Source organism: Ambystoma mexicanum, chromosome 2p (genome assembly GCF_040938575.1).
Source record: "Ambystoma mexicanum isolate Mex_15411 chromosome 2p, UKY_AmexF1_1, whole genome shotgun sequence".
Taxonomy (NCBI): domain Eukaryota; kingdom Metazoa; phylum Chordata; class Amphibia; order Caudata; family Ambystomatidae; genus Ambystoma; species Ambystoma mexicanum.
The window spans coordinates 112,547,790-112,566,115 of record NC_090923.1 but is presented as its reverse complement, the minus strand read 5'-3'; positions in this window follow the sequence as shown (position 1 = coordinate 112,566,115).

Below are 18,326 nucleotides of genomic sequence, written 5' to 3'. Positions count from 1 at the left end.
AGTACAAGAGTTTACTCCCACCCATGGATGCCATAAGGGTATCCCACGGGTGTTGTTCACCAAAAGGGAAAAATGAAGAGCTGCACTGCCAGAGGTCCAGATTGGACCTCAAAGGCAGTAAACATACAGAAAACACACACAGAGAAGTGGTAGGACAAGGACTAGGAGGATCTGTCCCTACCAAAGGCACTTCCAGTATTTCACCTGCTTAAATGGATGACCGAGTAGGGTGAATTCCATATGTGTGGGATTAAGCTTCAGGTATGTGTTTGTCATCCAGGCTTGAAAAGAAGCGAGGCGAATCCTCAATCCTGGGTACCAAGGCATTTACGTATAATCAGGCATCAACAGCATGTAGGTAGTGTGAGATGTTGTGTCATTGACAAGTGATCCCAATGGCTCCATGCACAGATTAAAGATCATCGGGTAGAGTATTGAGCTTTTTGGGATGCCACAGGTGACCGGGCAGCAGACTGTCCTGCAGTCCTCATCTGCACCAGTATAGATGAAAGATAGGATGGAAACTGTGCCAAGCTTCCCATTCTCTTCGATAGGCTGGTCAACAACAGGTGGTTCACTGATAGGCTGGTAAAAGATTGTCAACCATGTCAAACATGGCAGAGTGAGTGGTTGAGGAGGATAAGGAAGCCTGAATCACCTTTGTCTATGATTTCAAGATGGCAATCTATGACCTAGATGTTGGCTGTTTCTGTGCTACATTTTGATCTGAACCAGGTCCTTGGTCTCATTTTCACTAATGTTCCCTTCTGGCCACTGAACTAAGGAATGCCCTTAGTCTGTCGTAATGTTCTGGTATGAGGCTTGCAAGAGTAGTAGTTTATATGGTACTTGTGAAAATGTCATATGCAAACATGATGAAGGTTCAAATTCAATAGATAACTCTCAATTTGAATCTGTTTACACCAACGCTTTAATCTGGATGGGCCAGATTATGTTTATGTAAGTCCATGGACAAGTAAAAAAACACATTACAGCCTATATGATGTGACCGGGTGGTAGTCTGTATACAGCGGTAATCATAGTTACTGTCCAGTGGTATGCAACTCCTGGGCAGTGGGAACTATTGCAATTAAACACAGAAAACACAGTTGACTGAGACTTCTCCTTACCTCTGTTGGGCAAACCGAGTATTTCTTAATGGGTGGAACCCCTTGTGTATGGCCCCCTCTGTTCAACGTCACTGTAATCATCTAAGATATTATAGTGCTGGCAGAGTCAGGGCAAGCACTGCCGAGGGCTTAACTCGGGTGGTGTTTCAGGAGCCCCCAAGTTATTATAAAACAAATGGGCTCTATAAGGCAGCCTATTAATTATGTCACTCTGTGATCTCCTGTTGAGCTGTAAATGAAAAGGGACAGTTGGCATTTCGTACAGACGGAGACACAGAGTTAGGGGTTCCCCGATGAATCCTTCAAGCCAGGGGAAACACCTCAATCCATGAACAAAAGAAAGGGGGGTGAAGGGTCAATAAGTAAAGCAATACATGTAAAAGCAATACATGTATTAATATTGGGTGCTATGAATATTACTATCCCTCAATGCCCTAATCACATGAGAGCGTCACTCCAGGGAAAATGCAGTACAGCATTTATTGACATGTGTACAAACAATGATGGCATCACAAGAGGGCATACATATAAATACCAATGCGAACACACTTAAAAGACAATAATAAAGTACTAAATTCAACAAAGTGCTGAAATGCATTAAAAATGCTCCAATCCACAATCATAATGATGGCACGTATGCTTCAATTTTCTATAGTAATTGAGTACATACACATATATCGATTCAATTCGGCCATGCAAGAAGATAGTGAAACAGTGAAATGTTTCCAATGCATTCAGAAAATGAACAAATCACTCATGGGTTCAAAATGATCAAAAGATTTGATCAAGATCAGTGAGTAAGTCTACCAGCAGAGACAACATAACCTTAATCTCGTTCTTCAACTGTGAGCTCGACAAGCGGTATTGCCGAAGCATATCCTCTTGACTAGTTTCAACATATTTGGTGAATCCATATTTTCAATGTTTTCATCAGGACTTCATCATCATAATTCATCTCCACAAGGGGTAAGGTAAGTTAATCATCAAACCCACCGTATTACTCTGTAGGCTGTGCTTTAAAAGAACCCATATGGAGGTTAACTGGAAGTGCCCAAGAATCTCAGAGAATGTCATGGTGACATCGGGCCTCGTTACGACCCAGGCTGTAGAGGGTTAATGGCGAATTTAGAGCTGCTGGCGCCGTTAACCCTCTACCGCCTCATTACGAGGTCTGCTCGCGGGTCTCGCTAAGGACGTCTGGTAAAAACAGGCGTTCTTAGCGGGACCCGGTATCAGACCAGGATGCTAACAACGGGCCCGTCATTAACGGGCCCGTTGTTAGCATCCTCCCCATTCCCATTGAGCCCTATGGGGGCTCAAATAGGAATGGGGATGTACCGAGTCCGGGTCCCCAAAAAGGGAATTACCGGGCCCTCCAAGGTCAGAATGGTCCGGTAATTCCCCATTCCAGGAACGCGGATCCGGTACCCGGTATGGCTACCTCCATACTCATAATCAGGCCCATTATCTCTAATCCTCACAACATGAAGTTGCTGTTATTACTGATTGATCAATAAACAATAACCACCATCACTTAAAGATCATGTCCAAAAGGTGGAAGTGCTAATACTCACTCATGCATTTTTGAGAAGGCGCCACTTCAAGAAAGTTGTACATTGGAGAACATTTCTCCTGGACAGATCATAGGTGCCTAGACTGAACAGCATCCTGATATGACTCAAATAATGTGCTAACTGGTAAAACGTGAGTTGCCAAATCAATATGATCTCCTATAAATTCCTATATCAGATACTTGAAAAGTAGTGTGCTGGCATGATATGACATTAGCTGGACATCCTGTCCAGCATTAGAACATTCAGCCCTTTAAACTATAGTGTTTGCAGCCTAATATTCCTATGGATACATTCAACTATGTGCAAGTATGTGCTCATGAAAAGACATCTAGATAACATGTTGCCCTTCTACAATTTTTTTGCCCGGTTAGCGCCTGCCACCTTCCAAAGGGATGTCAGATTTCTTTTGTTTTGAAATATACCAGATTCCACGGGCGGCCTCTCGTAGTCATATCAGATGACCGACCACAGTTCACATCCTACTTCTTAGCAGCCTTTATGGCAATTGTTGGCCTGGATGTCTGCTTCTCTTCTGTTTACCATCCTCAAGCAGATGGCCTAAAAGAATGACAGATTTATTTGGGCCTCTGAACAAGACCTGTGTTATTTTTGTCATTATTATTATTATTATTATTATTATTATTATTATTATTATTATTATTATTATTATTATTATTAGTAGTAGTAGTAGTAGTAGTAGTAGTCGTAATAGTAGTAGTAGTAGTGTTATTTGTATTATTATTATTATTATTTGTGGGATGTATCAACCCACTCATCCAAGCCCTGCAACATCACTGTGCATTGCTGGCAGCAGAAACATCAGAATGGCCACTGGAAAGCATGCTGCTCGCTCAAAATCACCAGAAAATGTGCAGTGAAAACCTGAAAAACAGGCCACTATCCACTTTTCCCTATCTTAGTGAGCCCAGGAGACCACTGCCGAAAACCACCATTGGGCTACCCACATAGTAGCCTGAAACCACTTGGAAATAGCAATGCTGATTGCAAAAGGAACAGAGCTAGTTTCAAAAATCAATTTTATTTGGTGTCAAATTTGCAAAAATCATGGCTCACAAAACCACCAAAAAAGATCCAACCTTCTTGTTGGGTGTTCCACATTACTCAACTGCAAGAATCCACATCAATACAATATCAGCAAAGAATCATATGCTATTAGAGCAAAATCCCCTTTTAAAGATACTGATGGAAAGACAGCTGCCAAAAATGGATCTAATACCGGTACTCACCATTACCAGAACTAGCGTTTTAAAACCATTTTCTTTGTAAAGTTGAACATGGAACCCCAAACTATGCCAAAGAAGAGAATTCCATCAAACTGCCATATAGAGTGCCACACATTGATTTAATGTGGAAAAAGACTGGATTTAAAGATATGTTGCTTATTTTGAATGTATAAATGTATTTTTTTACAAGGAACTATGTTGCAATTGACCAGAAGGTAATCTGATTTAGTTAAAACTTTAAAGAGGCTTTCCTTCCCTGAGAACCCTTCATACCTTAGGCCTTCCCACCAAAAGGGAGGAGGTTGCATGGACAAATCAAATGGGGATTTCAACTGAATAGAATATGCTAAATTCGGGTGTGTCTGGTCAACAACTCTTGGCAGGGGGCGTGGCCAGCACGCATGCTGTAAAGACAGGCTCCCGCGGAGCTCCGTTCCGAGATCCTTGCAAATCGAGCTAATATCGCTATAACTGGTCTGCAAACTTAAAAAAACGAATAACATCGAAGGGGAACTGATTACCGACACTCAACCCTGTTCCTGGGGTGAACCGGGGCAGGGAAGGCTGAAAACGCGAAGCTGGATGCTGAGCCCCTGTGACCCACAAGATGGCGGCTCCCACCACGGACTAAGAACGAAGCTACCGAGGCCTAAATTATCTTGCGGAGCGCGCCAGCAAAGGACTCTCTCCCACACCGAAGCCGACGGGGCGGGCCACTCGCTCCCCAGCTGCAGAGAAACCACAGGGACTGAAATTCGAGCACAGTGATACCGGCGCCGAAGGCACTCCGGGGAGCCGTCGCTGCGGGAGGTACGAGGGCCGGAGAGACGCACTTGTGGTGCAGTCGAGCGGAGCTGATGGGAAGATCGTAGAAACACTGGACGCAGTGTGCCAGCATATAACACAGTAAGTGAGGCGGAAATGAACCGGGGACCCCCCCACCACCAGATTTGGGGCACGGGTGCGGGTGCACGACGGACCCCACCCCACACGGCCAACCAATAAGCAGGGGCGGCCAACTCGACCCACGGACCTGCTACCCTCCGCCCAAAGACACGAAAACCATAACGCAAACCAAGAGCCGCAGGGAAGGCCTGCATAGCTTGCAGAACCGGACCCGGCATAAGAGAGTGTGGGACCGGACAACGGGGATGTCTCCCCCAAAAAGAAAGCGAAATTGGTTACGATGGATTCCTTCACGACAGTCAGACCCCAAAGACAATCACAACAAGACCGGGAGACCTCGGAAGAGCCGCCTCAACAAGAAGAGGACCTTAAACACACGCAAGTCCTGCAGGCAATAGCGGCCCTCCGCACATCAGTCGAAGGGAAGATAGAGGAGGTGAAATCGGACATACAGCTCATGTGCCAGGACGCCCGAAAGCTAACTGAAAGGGACACGGCGATAGAAACTACCCTGCAAGACGATGTGGAGAGCAACAAAGACCAAGATCTAAAGATAAAAGTCCAAGACTTGGAACAAAAGGTGGCAAGGCTGGAGGCGCGCTCCGGGGATGCCGAGTGTCGAGCCTGCCGAAATAACATTCGTATACTGGGGGTCCCAGAGGACTTGGAAGGCCCAGACCCGAAACATTGCTACAACAGGAAATTTGTCCAGGAAACTTCGCCCAGGTGTTCTCTGTTGAAAGAGCCCACAGATCTCTCCAGAAACGCCCCCCACCCGGCTCACACCCGCACCCAATCATTGCGAAAATTTTAAACTTTCACGACCGGGAAACTATATTGCGGTACTCCAGAGAAGGTGGAGAGATCAAGAGGAAAGACTCGACAATAGTCATGTACCCAGATTATACCCCCACAGTGCAACGAGCAAGGAACTCCTTCATCCCAATAAAAGCACAATTACGAAAGCTCAACCTAAAATACATGTTGCTCTACCCGTCGCGCCTCAAAATTCTGTACAAAGGAATAGCGATATTTTTGGAGACCCCACCCGCAGCAAACATGTGGCTCGAACATAATAACCTGGCTGATGGCAAGGAGGAACAACACAAGCTAGAGACCTGGTAAAAGTACTAGGTCACACAAACGCTCTCATTTGGGCCCACCTTGTGCACGTAATTATTTCTGTTTCAAGACAATATGTTCAGGTATCCATGGTGTACCATACTTCTTAAAACTTGTAACTATAAGTCTGGGTGTCTTTAGACTTGTCACAGCCAGCTCCTTAACTGGATGAATTTCTTTGAACATTTAATTCTGACTTTATACCTACTCGAATATTTTGAATAGTTTGAACACTTCGTGGTGCCCACGCTCCTCTCTGTTTGATGGCAAGGAGGAACCACCACGGTCAGACTCAGGCTGACTATGCACCCGCCATGGCAAGAAGAGCCAAGCGATTCCCCCACACGAATACAGACAGCAGACAATTATACTACTATTGAGTCCTACTGTGATGTAAGCCAGATCGGATAGGAGCTCGGAGGACGACGCAAAATAAAAGAAAGGCGACCCACCTCACCGGAATCTGTGCAGGCAATCCGCCTACACACTACCTGATCCGGAAGGCCAGGAGTGGCCTGGAAGGCTCAGGACCCCCTGAACGCTGCAAGTTGAAAGCAACTGCTAGGGGCAGTTTGTGTTATTTTTTGTTTATTTTCCCCATTCACACAATGGGAGTTACTCAAGTTAAAAAGTCTCTAACAGGTGTAACAGGTGGTGCCGGGGAGGACGGGCACGGAGGGAAGAAGCCAAAAAGGGGTGAGTGAACAGAAGAGGTTAACGGTTTCTGGACTGAAGCAGCGGAAATCCTATTAACCCATCATGGCAACTAGAATAAAAATAATGACTTGGAATGTGAGGGGCTTGGGAATTTACCTATGCCAGAACAGAATCAAGTCCTACTTGAACAGAAAGGGAGTGCAAATAGCACTTTTGCAGGAGACACATTGCACGACGGACTCTCTAGCCAAATTAGGCGAGCATTGGGGAGGAGAGGGAATTGGAACCACCTACTCCAAATATGCCAGAGGAGTATACACCTGGATTCACCCCCAACTCCCATTCCATTTTATTAAGTCTGAGATAGATCCAGAAGGCAGGTTTGCGATACTGTGGTGCCGACTAGAACAGGAAGAGGTATGTATAGTGAACTCCTATCTTCCCAACACTAATATTCCGGCACATCTGAACTCAATGTATCCCAAAATCGCCCCATACAGGCACAGCATCTTCTTTTGGGCAGGGGACTTCAACTGTGTTCGAGATCCCAACCTTGATAGGTCCCAGCCCCACCCGAAAGGTCCCTCAGCAGCCACGGTAGCCCTATCCCTATTAATAGATGGACTAGATCTTGCTGGCACATGGAGGGAGCAGCACCCCAACGCCCGAGGATACTCGTACTTCTCCTCCCCACATGACCTTCATACGAGGTTAGATTACGTTTTCATTAGCAAAAAACACCTGTCACAAATAGACAGTGCACAACACATAGGGAGAATCATCTCCGACCACTCGCCAATTCTAGTAGAATGGAACCACGCCGGCCCTAGACCCCCTATCCCTATGTGGAGAATGCCGATTGACGTCCTGGGTGATCTGGCATTCAGGGAGGAGCTGCACGACTTTATAGACAACTTCATAGAGGTAAATACCGGAAGTGTCGACCACCTGAGCACGATGTGGGACGCCCCAAAAGTAGTGATAAGGGGGGAAACTATAACAAAAGCAGGAGGTATTAGAAAACAGCTGCGAGGCGAACTAGACCAGTGGGAGCAAGAGATTGAGCAATTTGAGGCCACCCCGGTGAATACTCACCAGAGAGAGGACACCCTCAAAGCACTTAGAGTGAAATGCACATCGGCATGGGACAGACTAGCTAAAGTTGACTACACCACCAAGACTAACAGAGCACACACAGAAGCCGACAGGCCTAGTAGAATTCTGGCCTGGCTGTACAAGAAAGAACACCCCAGGCACACAATCACCAAGATACAGGATGCAGAGGGCAATGAATTCCAAACACAACAAGGCATAAACGACGCCTTCAAGCGTTTTTATGAACACCTATACTCCCATAAAGACCAAGTTCCCCAAGACCAAATCACAGATACATTGGAGGAAATAGGACTCCCCAGACTAACCCCTGAACAGACTGAGGCCCTAGATGCAGACATCACGACCGAAATATAACAGAGGCGATTAAATTGCTGGCCAACTGCAAGACCCCTGGGACCGATGGGCTACCCGCTGAGTTTTATAAAGCATACGAGACCACCCTAACACCTTTATTACATGAGGGTTTTCAAGAAGCATATGAGAGAGGGATATTGCCCGACAGCATGAGAGAGACCCTTCTGATCCCGATCATTAAACCTAACAAACCTGTCGACGAATGCGGCTCTTACCGCCCAATAGCCATGCTCAATTATGATGTGAAAATACTGACAACGATATTAGCGAAGAGGTTGGCTAGAAGCATAGGGGAGATCGTGCACATGGTTCAGTGCGGCTTCATACCGAGCCGGAACACGACCATGAACTTACGCAGATTACTACAGGTTATAAACCAAACTGAGGCTAGCACGGAGGCATGTGCACTGGTATCCCTTGATGCCATTAAGGCGTTCGATTCTATATATTGGGAATGGCTCGTAGTGGTTGTAGAAGGTTTCGGCTTTGGCCCGGGGTTCATTAGGTGGATCAAGATACTTCACACAAAACCCAGGGCTAAGGTAAAAACCGGAAAGTATGTATCCGAGGTCTGGGACATATGCAGGGGCACTAGGCAGGGATGTCCACTATCCCCCATGCTTTAGGTGCTAGGACTGGAACCTATTGCCATCTATTTTCGGAAACAATTCTTCGATGCTGGGATACGCCTGGGGGAGTGGACCACATCATCTCACTTTATGCAGACGATGTGCTGCTATATGTTACGGACCCACACAATAACATGCCCACAATGCTAGACGTCTTAGACAACTTTGCGAAGGTCTCAGGCACACAATTTAGCAGGGCGAAGGCCTGCCTCTTCCCTCTAGCTGGCCTCAAAAGTAAGAATATTGTAGAACGTCCTTCTGTGGGGATACAGTGGGAGGTCACCCGGTTTAAATACCTGGGAATACACATAATGCACGCCCCTGCACTGATGCATGAACACAACACGAAATCAGCAATCCCCGTCTTAAGAAAATCTATGAACTTCTGGCCGAAACTTCCCCTGTCTATGATGCGCAGAGCCTCAATAATTAAAATGATTGTCCTCCATAGATTCCTGTACAGGTTCCAAAATGTACATTACTACATCAATGCTTCCTTTTTCCGCCTGCTAGAAGTGATACTCCGTGATTTCCTATGGGGGAAAGGAAGACGCAAGATAGCACTCACCACCTTGGTCCTACTGCCTAGCCAGGGGGGAATTCAACTCCCAAACTTCGAGAAATATTATTTGGCAGCACAACTCAGTTTTGTGACCAAGTGGCTAGCAGACGACACCAAATCTGAGATGCCCCTGCTACAACCCTTGGTCTCCCCGATACATCTGAAGGAACTTATGTGGGCCCCCAGCCACCTGATGCGAAATGCCCCCTTCTTGGCTGCCCTAGGGTGAAAAGTTTGGCACAGAGCAGAGGCACTCGCCCACGCAAAACATCACTACTCCCCAGACATACCAATGATCTCGGACCTATGCAGATCCGACATAGACCTGCAACACCTCAGACGCTGGGAAGAAAAAGGGATATATACGTGGGGAGACCTATACGACGATGGCCCCTTTAAGGAATTTGAAACACTACAGGAGGAAGCTGGAATCCACACGGGCCAGTTTCTGTGGTATCAAAGGATACGGACTACAGCACGAAACAAGTGGACAACATGGCCGGAGGAACCGGACTCAAACCCTCTGATCACACTATTGTACAGCTTGGGAGAGGGATGGAGACCAGTGTCCCAGATATATGGCCACTTGAGTGACACCCCCAACCCATGAAGTGCCGATCTGAAAAGACGATGGGAAACGGACATGGGCCGGGAAATGGTTTATGGAGAATGGGAGAGGGCTCTAGCGTACCCTAAAGCAGTCTCCAGAAACCACAGATTTAGACAAATACAACTGAACCTGTTATACCGAACATATTTAACCCCATCCAGGCTGGCGAAATTCAATAAATCACCACACTCCGTCTGCACCTGGTGCGGAGAGAATAATGCGGACTTGATTCACATGTTCTGGTCGTGCACCAAAACACAGTCCCTGTGGGCCACCGTACAGCTGACAAGCGAAAAAGCAGGGTTGACTAGGTACAAGTGGACCCCGGACGAATGCCTTCTGGGAACGTACCCCAGGCCGGCCAAACTTAAACACCTGGCCAAATTAATGGACATCATGTGCATACTGGCTAAAAGGACAATTGCAATGCCCTGGAAAAAAAGAGCAGGACCACAACAAAAGGTATGGCACAGAAAATTGTAACGTTGGGTACAAGCTGAAATAAAGGCATGGGAAGACAGTGTTGCCAGGTCCACGGACGCCTTGAGCATGACCCTAACGGCCTGGAAAGAACTCACAGGATCCTTGTTTCATCCTTCAGATGACAAGCCCCCATGAACAAGAACAAACCTATGGAAAACTGATTCACAGCCAACATGACAGGACCCCGAGAGCAACTAGCAACAACTTCACTGGGTCCTTACAAGCTCAAGTCCCCTCTCCTCCTCCCCCGGCTTGCCCAACTCCCTCTGAACTGACAGACTGCCCTGCCATGATGGAAGGAGCACTTGGAGACAGTTAAAGTTGAATTGTTAAATGTTAATGTTTTATTACGAAATGCTTATTATCCTCTAACTATGGACATATTTTATGTCATGCAAATGTAAAAAGGATAAATGCCTATAAATAAATTTAAAAATAAACAACTCCTGGCAGGAAACAAGACATGTGACCCTCTGAGTCAGCCAGCTCTGGAGGCGGAGACAAACCACTGATGTGAATTGAATTGAAAGCAAATGTATGTTTTATAAAAATGCTTATAGCAAAGTGTACCGAACTGACAAAAATGTAAAATTTTGAGAGTGTGAAAATGAAAAATTCTCTCGCGATTTAAGACTAAGCTGGACGCCATGTGATGTTCTGAGACCAAACCCCGGAATTATTAATATTGCAGCTGCAGTGTTTTTTCTATGAACATAAGAAATTACAGTAATATGCTCCGAGAGGATATGCATGCATATATCAAATTTGGAGCAGAATGAATATTGGGAAACCCACCAAAAGCACAAAATGTTGTCATTTCTGAACCCAAGCTCGTAGAACATGGGACTTGAACAGGGACATGCCTTAATTAATCTGTGATGTGTATATGTATTATGAACAACTAGTGTATCTGGGAAATATGTTTTTTTGGGAAAAATAGAGTTTCTCTGAAAATGCAAAGGGGAGGGATTTCAGTTAAGCCATAAACACAGCATCACCCTGACTCATTCTGCCACACTGATCCTTTCTTCAGTCAGGTGACAGGGAATTCTCTAACCTATCAAATCCTTAGAGGCTTGGGCATAGAGAATCAGCCTAGCCACCCACTTTGGAAACACATAAATAGGGACTGCTAGGAAAGATGAGGGACATCTTTTCCACTCTTCAACTGATTCCTGTGAAGCACCCTGCCAGACCAGATCCAGACTAGATCCAGAGACGAGAACTTAGAATCCATACTCCAGAACTTTGAAGCAGAGAGGCCCAATCCCAAAAGCTGAACTCTTTTCAGCAGGCCTCAGAATCTTTTGCAACCTGATTCTAACCCCTAAACTTCCCAGGGGCATCTCAAAATCCAACAGCCGGGCTGAGCTGTTTGCGTCTAGCTAAGAACCCTGTGCTAGAACCCAGATCCAGACCCAGAAAGCAGAGCTGTAATCCAGACCCGTCAGATCCAGTTCAAGAGGCCGCAGACCGCCGTGCAGTGCTGAACGCAGACCAGAGTGCCTGAGACCTGTCCGGTGGCGAGTGAAGCCAAACCTATGACCAGATTTTTGACGAGGCCCACTCCATTCTAAAGCCTAGGAGTGAGTATCTAGTCTAGAACTGTCCATAACCAATCTCTTAGTTTAAAGTAATCCTCTTCCATCCATTTTAACCTGTCCAGAACTGCATTATAGAATCTAGTGTCCATCCTGTTGATTCCAAATCTGTAAAGCGCGATCTGTCATTTTGAAATCTTGACTTTATTTCTGAAAATCTACCTTCACAAAAACATCCGTAACTTTTGAACGGTACGTCCTAGAATAGAAATGTAACTGTCATTTTAAAGCTAAGATCCGAAGACATTCCAATTCATTATAGTTTGTCCATAATCCGTGCCATGAATTGCAATTTAGCTCCATTTCAACACATGCCAAAATAGCTGTTTCTTGTTTCCAACTGCTGAGTTTCGTTTTCAATCTGATAATCATTCATAAATCATTGCTAGGGTTGACCTGAAACAATCCAAAGTAACTCTCACTAGTGCTGAATATCCTTTAGTGAATTAAAATCAGTTTAGCATATTTTCCCTTTCATGACAATCACATTCAAAAGTATTTTGCCTGTTTTAAAATCATTCCTGTGTCTCTCTAAGCTTTCTGGGGGGACTGGGATTGAGCTGCATTATTGATTGTATTCCTGAAACCTGTGTGCCCTCATTTCCATCTCTTCATATTGCATACTGGGGAGAGTGAGTAGTCACAGGGGAAAAAGTGATTATCTTGTCTTTTGATTGAAACCATATCAAGTTTATTTCTGTGTTGCATTTTTCCCATTATTGCATTTCCTTGAATCCATATAAAGTATTCTCTGATGCACAGTATCCTTCCTATTCTTACTCCTTACTGATTAAAGAGATTGTTGAGACGGTAATATTATCCCTTGCTGATTACCGTTCATATTCATAAGTGTCCTATACCGATATTATTTTATTCATAAAAGTGTGATATATATATATTGTTTAATTATTCAAATAAACCTTTTAATTTGCCAAACAAACCTACTTGTTGGCTCAGTGAGGTCAGGGGGATTCAAAGAGAGGGGCGTTATATGAGGGTTCATCATCCAGATTTAAAGAACTTTGACATAAAAATATATAAATAATGGCTTCCATTGGGCATCCCATACTAAGCATTGATTTAGTTGGAGTGCTGGATTGAAGTCACTTACATATTATATCTTGTCACCAACTCACCAAGTATACATTAGTAATAATGATTGCAGTACAATATAAGGATGGGGTAATGCACAAGATAGCCGGATCAAGGTTACACCAATGTTTAGTTAGTAGAGCCAGGTCTTCAGTTCTTTCCAAAACTGAAGGAGACTTTGAACAGTCCATATTGCAACCAGGATGGGGTTCCAGAGGACTGCAGCACGAGAAGGACTGTTTCCTAGATTTCTCCTTGGGAACCAGTCTATTTTCCATTCTGGCAATAATCTTACTGTGGGATGCCTGTGTTCCACCTGATGTTTTTAGTTTGGCCATCAGGGTTTCCTTGTAGGTGAGGCACATGATTTTGAAGCAGATTGCAGCCGGGTTGGGGAGCCAGTATAATTTGTGCAAGGTGAGGGATGATGTGATCACATTTCCTTTAGTCCGGATGAGGTTAGCTGCGGGACAGTGGCCCACTTTATGTGGGGAAAGGTGAGCAGCCGGAATGCCAAAGAAGAGGGCATTACCCCTGATGATATACAAGCCCAATATGGCCCACACCAGTGTTTGGTATCTTGGGGCATGAAGATGGACTTGGTCTTGTGGTACCAAGCCATTTCAGCCTTTTTTCATGATGTTTTGCTGAAAGGATAGATTGCTGTGCTGACTGAGTGAGTTGATGCTTGAACCCGTTCAAGTGCATTTCATCCAGCCCCCTTTGAGTGGCTTCCTGTTTGGAGTGTGGCCAAGGAGTACACATTTGGTCATGGTGGGGTTAAGCTTTAGGCACTTGTTATCCTTGTTCAAATGGTTTCAAGGCATCAGCGAAGGTGAGTGATGTCTTGTAGGCCCTTAACATTTACTTGCAACTGCTTATCATCTGCATACTGGTGTATCGCAATGTTTGGGTTATCTAGGAGTGAGTTTAAAGATGACCAGGGAGAGAATGGACCCTGATGTACTCCACAGGTGACAGGATGTGTTTGGAGAGGGAGACAGCCTGGTGTCAGTGATATAGGAGTCGGCGTATAAGGCATGTGTTTTCTAGGATGTCTGGGAATGTACCCTCGCTGAGGGAGGCATTGACTATCCTAAGAAAAGCATTTAGGGCAGGACCGGTACATTTTTTAAGAATTGGGGCCTGGAGAATGTCCTCAGTGTAAGTGGTTGCTTTCAAAGATGCAGCCATGTACGAGAGGTCCTCTGGTGAGAAGGTAGAGAAGTCAATCCTGAGATGAACAGCACATGAGGAGATAAAGTGATGGGCGGCGTCAAAGTATTTGGAGTCCTTGATGTGAAGCCTCATTGTATTGATCCTGTTTATTAACAACTTATTTAGGGGGATAGATGACGCTAGAGGGGAGGTAGGGGTATAGATGATTCTACAGGGAGGCAGAGGGATAGGTGAGGATAGAGGGAAGGCAGAGGGATAGATGAGGCTAGATGGGGGGCAGGGGGATAGATGAGGCTAGAGGGGAGACAGGGGCATAGATGAGGCTAGAGGGGAGGCAGGGAGAGAGATGAGGCTACAGGGGAGGCAGGGGATAGATGAGGCTAGAGGGGAGGCAGGGGGATAGATGAGGCTAGAGGGGAGACAGGGGCATAGATGAGGCTAGAGGGGAGGCCGGGGGAGAGATGAGGCTAGAGGGAAGGCAGAGGGATAGATGAGACTAGAGGGGAGGCAGGGGGATAGATGAGGCTAGAGGGGAGGCAGGGGGATAGATGAGGCTAGAGGGGAGACAGGGGCATAGATGAGGCTAGAGGGGAGGAAGGGGGATAGATGAGGCTAGAGGAGAGACAGGGGCATAGATGAGGCTAGAGGGGAGGCAGGGAGAGAGATGAGGCTACAGGGGAGGCAGGGGATAGATGAGGCTAGAGGGGAGGCAGGGGGATAGATGAGGCTAGAGGGGAGACAGGGGCATAGATGAGGCTAGAGGGGAGGCCGGGGGAGAGATGAGGCTAGAGGGAAGGCAGAGGGTTAGATGAGACTAGAGGGGAGGCAGGGGGATAGATGAGGCTAGAGGGGAGGCAGGGGGATAGATGAGGCTAGAGGGGAGACAGGGGCATAGATGAGGCTAGAAGGACGGCAGAGGGATAGATGAGGCTAGAGGGGCGACAGGGGCATAGATGAGGCTAGAGGGGAGGTCGGGGGAGAGATGAGGCTAGAGGGGAGGCAGAGGATAGATGAGGCTAGAGGGGAAGCAGGGGGATAGATGATGCTAGAAGGGAAGCAGAGGGATAGATGAGGTTAGAGGGGAGGGGGATAGATGAGGCTAGAGGGGCTTAAAGGGGATAGATGAGGTGAGAGGGGAGGCTGGGGATAGATGAGGCTAGAGGGGAGGTAGGGGGATAGATGAGGCTAGAAGGCAGGCAGGGGGATGGATGAGGCTAGAGGGGAGGCAGGGTGATAGATGAGGCTAGAGGGATGGCAGAGGGATAGATGAGGCTAGAGAAGTAGCAGGGGGATAGATGAGGCTATAGGGGAGGTACAGGGATATATGAGGCTAGAGGGGTGGCAGAGGGATAGATGAGGCTAGAGGGGTAGCAGGGGGATAGATGAGGCTCGAGGGGTGGCAGGGGGATTGATGAGGCTATTGAGGAGGCAGGGGGTAGATGAGGCTAGAGCGAGGCAATGGATAGATGAGGGTAGAGTGAGGCTGAGGGATAGATGGGGGTAGAGTAAGCTGGTAGGCCGGTTGGTCTTTTCCAGGGGTAGGGGTGCAAAGGTAAGGAGAGTGGGTGAAAGAGATCAGAGGGTGTTCTTATGGTAAAGGTTCTGGATGGAGGGAAGGAGGAAGGGAGAGAATGGTACTGGAAGAGTGGGTTAAATGGGGATGCATGGTCTTAGGAAAGAGGGGAAGAGGAGTATGTGGGTATACTGCCATTTGAGTGGATGTTAGGGTGCCAACTCAAGTAGTGGAAGGCCATTACCAAACACATGCAGTTGATAAGTGAGTACAGGGCCACCAGCTACCAAAGGCAGTAGATTAGGCAGTGCGTGGCCATTAGCAACCACATGTATCAGAAAAGGCAGTAAAGAGCCACTACTGATCAAATGCAGATCAGGGAACACTAATGACAAAATGCAATAGATTAGGAGGTAAATCAGAGCAATAGAGGCGCTTTCAGGCAGGCTGTAGCAGAACTGACATCACCAGCATACAGAAGGAATATTAGCACTGAAGGTAAAGTCAGTACAGGTCCAGATGAAAGATCATGATGAAGGGCGGAAGAGGAGGGGAGTAGTTTGGTTTGGAGGGCAGTAGGGGCAGGTAAGAAGTAACTTTGAATATGGCCAAACATACCTTATCCGTAACAATTTATCCTGCTACAATGAGGCCAGGCAGTGGAACACCTAAGTAAAGGGCCAAGAAAAGGCACAGGATTAGCTAGACCAATGGACCTTGAGAATGGTTTAGTTATGGTTGCTTCTGGGAGTGTGCCAGGCTGACGGCTGATGCTGTCAGCTGAGGGTTCCTGCGGGGCTCCAGCTACATGCAGGGAGTATGATTGGCTGCAGTTGGAGATTGCAGTGGCCTATCCTGGTCAATGTATGCTGCCCTAGCCACTTCCTATCTTTTCCAGATGATCACAGGTATATCCAGCTTGGCGGTTGGGCCTTTAACCTGTATATGCTAAGCCAGTTGTTGGAGACTGGCCCAGGCTAGAATGTGATATGATCTCCTGAGGGGTCCTACAGGGGCTCCAGCTCCACCCTTCTTCCAAGTAGAGGTTGCAGTGGTCTGGCCTGGAATGCCCCTCACAAAGGAATACATGGTGCTGTGACTAGCAGACTGGCAAAGAGCTGAATGTGTGATGCACATAGCAAGCACAGTCCATGGTAAAAGCATGAGCATTATTATGCCTTCTACTTTAGAATGGCTATCAAAAGAAACACAATACAATTATGCAACAAGCCTCGAGCCGGGAGGGGGTTGGGTATTAACACGTCAGGTAATGCCCCGGGACTCATAGTTACTGGCCCAAGCAGAGAGGGCCTTAATGAAGGCCCGGAGCATTATCTGACAGACACAATAGTGCCCCCCCCGGCATGGGTGTATTGTTATAAGTACCATGCCCCATTAGACCAGGGTACTGGTTGTGTCTTTATTTTAGTTGCAAACCTGCAGTGTTTCGCCATTGAAGAAAAGATGAAATTTTAAAAAGATGCCCGTCATCGAACGGAGTGAAAGTACTATATGTAGTCCCTTCTCCATTTACATGGTGGGCATGCTAAAAGGGGGAAAAAAAGAAAACAAAGAAGATGGCCACCATGGAAAGACAGAAAGTACTGTAGTCCCTTTTCCCTTTCCATGGTGGCCAGTTGTGAAAGGAACACCGAGGGATGTGGTTTGTCGGTGCTTTGTCAGGCTGGTGAGGACCCGTCAAGTGCCAATAAGATCATTTATAATAATCAGATTGTCCCTCGCCGGGTACTAATTCAGAATATTAGGCAGCACAGAGCCACAGGGTGACCAGATACAATAGAACAGGCAGTGCTTGGCCACGGTATTTGGTCATTGCATTGAATGCCATTGCATCTAAAGCCATTCCATCAAAAAATGTTCCATCTAAAAAATGTACATCTAATGAATATTGTTTGGGGTAAAGGGTTAATTTTTGTTCAGGTGCATTTTAAAGGGTAAAAAAATTAGAGTTACCCCCCCCCGTCCCAAAAAAAAGAAAAAGAAAAAAATGCATTTGATGCAAATTTTTTAGATGGAAACATTTAGATGGATGCAATGGCATTCAACGCAAACACTTGACCACAATTGATCAAATGCAGTAAATAAGAGGCACTGGAGGTCCATACAGGCAGACAGTAGCAGGCCAGTCATGACCAATATATAGAAGGAATAGTAGCACTCACACTATAGTTTGTAGAGGTCCAGATGACAGAGCGTGATAGATGAGGGCCTGGGTAGGTTACATAGAGTGAGTTGATAGGCCAATGGAATCAGGGTGAATGCTATACGATCATATGTGCCTGAACATGGCCAAACAGACCTTGGCCTTAATATTGCTTCCCTTTACAGCAAAGCATGGTGGTGGGACACCTGAGTGAGTGGTTCAGTAAGGGGCCCTTGGTGAACTGGGCCCTCTAGTGTGCAAGCTCATGTAGAGGTCACAGTAGTGTGGCCAGGAATGGCTAGACAATTGATGCTGTTGTCTGCCCAGGTGGGAAGATTTATATTAAATAAATAAATACATATAGAAGCACTACCACGGCCAAGCCCAGAA